General features: G+C 31.3%; 1 long non-coding RNA gene across 1 annotated transcript in view; it reads right to left on the bottom strand.

The window, feature by feature from the left end:
- Window positions 1–827: 827 nt before the first annotated feature.
- LOC111086794 overlaps window positions 828–3,280 on the bottom strand; it is a 6,500-nt gene continuing 4,047 nt past the window's right edge. The window contains exon 2 of the long non-coding RNA XR_002611513.1: window positions 828–3,221. This is a non-coding gene — a long non-coding RNA (uncharacterized LOC111086794). The remainder of the gene's footprint in view (window positions 3,222–3,280) is intronic.

Here is a 3,280-nt window from a genome sequence, read left to right as displayed (position 1 = left end):
GTCAAACCATCCACAGGCAATAAAAAAAGGATAGTTTCTTGTCTGTAAAACTATATATATATATAAACCAAACCATGCACCTTCATAGCCAATAATTATCTAGCATACTTCATCAAAAGAAGTTCATATCACCATGTCCCTAAACAAATCAAACAAGCCAGAATAAACATACCATTTATTCCAAAAATAAACTATAGTATTAAGAAAACCTGCAGAAAATTATAGGATCATGTGAAGCAACTTAGTTTTCAACTGAGCAACAAAGTTTGTGCTCTTGTGGAGCTTTAATGACACCTAAAAGGAATGTAAGGATTTATGATTATTACTAAGTAATTCAAATACTATCATTATGTTTGTTGTTAAACACAATATGCCCATCATAACTCCATGTAACAGTATATGTTCATTTTGTAAAATGTGAGAATAACCATTTTTTCAGTCAACTCATGAGAATGGTACATTAATGTAATCAATTAATATATTTAATGATTAATTGATTAGCAAATTTCACTAATCATCCAGCTGTGTTTAAAATATAAACAGCTGTAAAAATCACATATAAAAACAACTTTCAAGTAACTATCTATGACTATATTAACGAAGGTACTTACCAAGCAACTGCTGATGAAACAACACAAAGTATTTCTGAAGATACTTTTATACCAATTATGGATAAGGTCAATTTAAAACAGTAACACATATATATACTTCAATATTGTGTGTCCTGATGTAAATCAGCGTAGTAAAGTGTTACGAATACAAGTTAACTTTTTCTACCAAATTAATGGCAGAAAGTCCAGGAAACGTAAACAGCGAGTGGAAACAAGTGAAAGACATAACATTTTTTAATGACATTGATTATTAAGACAAATTATGTTAACAGTTGTTACAACAATATTATATTATTCCTTATTCCAAACAATTACTAAAACTGAGAATACAAGTGTAAGATACAAACAACATCACATGTGAAAAAGTAGAAACAAAGCAGTAGTAAAGGTAGACTAAGAAAATATTCTGTGATGAGAAGAATGTGTGTTTCATAGCGTGAACATATTGCTGTTACAATTATAAGTTGACAAATAAACAGTAAAACGTTAGAGATGATACACTGATGGGCTAACCCATTAAAACCTACACCTTTATCAACATGGACCACCTACAGCAAAATAATAGACTAACTTCGGAATAGTAGAAGGTGCCTTTTATCAACTATATAATATGTAATTGGTTCACTGGTATTGAAGAGGATTAGGATGACACGTGTAACATTTCAGTCTGTCCCGAAGATTTTCAATTGGATTGAAATCCAACGATGGTGCTGGTCCAGAAGAGTGATTGAATTCATAATTATGTTCTAACAATACCGCCAATATGAATTATCATTTTAAGAGAACTCTTTCCATCATATTGCAAGTTGCATACAAACAGCAAAAACATTAAGGTACATTCTGGATGTTAATTGCTTTTCTAAAGGAGTCAAATCATTCAGTATCTGCCCTGAGAATTTTCCTCACTTTATTATACACCTTGAGTCAGTAGCTGACAATGTGAAAATAAACACAAGTAGGGTGAAGTGTTTCATTTGTTTTCTTCACACGTTTACTCTTACCATGAGTACAGAAAAGGATGAAATACCATGGTAGATACTTCCAGTCTGTATCCACAATCTGTATTTTTAGCATCAGTAAATCCATGCTTTTCTGTCTACACCAATGTAAGTAATGTTTGGACTGGATGTCATAAAAGATTTTTATAATATTATTGAAATAGTCAAATCAAAACCACTTGAGAGAATCCATTCAATTGGGAGACAGTATGAAATTTGTTATACTTTACAACTGATCCTTGTCTTTCAACTTAATCAGTGAGCAGAAGTTGATAGCCCCAGTTTTTATTCAAGAAAGATTATTGTTATTTTTTAATTACTGCTGTCAATAGTATCTGATCACACGTGTCCTTGAACACCGAAAGTAATGATTTTTCATGATGATGCTTTTTTGGCTAGACAAGTGCCCCTATCATGCCCCTTTGAAAGTTTGAAAGATCCTTGTTTTTAGCTATTGTCTTGGATGCTAACTATGATTTGATTATATTTGCATGTTTAAACCCCACCAAATCTCTTGAAACACCAAAAGATCTGTCACTTCTGCATGTGCTGATAAATTAAGTGGTTATACGTAAGTGTAGGGGGAGGGGTATTAATAAAAAAAAAGGTTAGTCAGTGTACAGGCAAAAATGTACAGATGTGATAATGTATGTTCAACATCTTTTCATACTAAAGCACACTAATATAATATAATTTACACATGTGAAAGTGACAATGTGAGCAAACAGAAAAACAAGACTATAACATATACAAATATCAATACTTAGGGATATAGATGAATAATACTGTTGATATTATGCAATAGTAAGAGTTGACCAATAAACAGAAGGTGTGCAAATACAAAGTTATGAATATCTGATAGTGTTAATGTATTAGTTATACACGAAGGTTCATTAATAAACAGTAAATATGTAACTATCTGTGATACAGTGAACTAAAGTTTTAAAATTTTTAGCTACAGGTATTCGTACATGATAGTGCATACATAAGGGGTATATAAGTGTAATAGTGTATACAAGGGATAAGTAGGTATATGCATAATACTGTAAAGTGAGGTATAAATTGTATAGTGCTATGAAAACAATGTAACAAAATCTCAAACAGCACTGAATAGGCTTTACTTTTTCTTTTATGGTTAGAAGAACTACTTTTGTCTAAGGAGACATTTCTTTAAAGTACATCAAAAAGAAGAATAATACATGTATTGATTCATTTTTGAACAATAAAGAAATGACAATTAATATATCAAATTCCATGTAACCAATCTTCTTACTCCTGTCCTTGTGATGACTTACACTTTTACAGAATGCATAACATTTTGACTAGTCTAACAATATCATAAAGAACTAAAATAATTAAAAATCATATATTAACGTATCTTTATACCAACTCGGTAGTTTGGAGAAATCTTAAAAATGTGATTCAGCACATTCACATAATCAGCCAAACAACACAAATTACATAAAGCAAGTTGAACAATTCAGTTATGATTGTTCATGTCCTCCTATAATTGCATGAAAATGCTTTTTCTTGCTGTTTTATTAATTTTTAGGCTCATCTCCCGAGGACCGTCTTTCATCAGCATTCTTCTTGGAATCCTGTGAATCACCACCTGGAGATAGAAAAATGTATATAGATGCAGAACGCATTCGAAACGCGTTGGCCAACTCA

This window comes from Limulus polyphemus, unplaced genomic scaffold, assembly GCF_000517525.1.
Source record: "Limulus polyphemus unplaced genomic scaffold, Limulus_polyphemus-2.1.2 Scaffold1437, whole genome shotgun sequence".
In the NCBI taxonomy this organism is placed as follows: domain Eukaryota; kingdom Metazoa; phylum Arthropoda; class Merostomata; order Xiphosura; family Limulidae; genus Limulus; species Limulus polyphemus.
The sequence above is the reverse complement of the archived record's forward strand: the minus strand, read 5'-3'. Positions and strand labels throughout refer to the sequence as shown.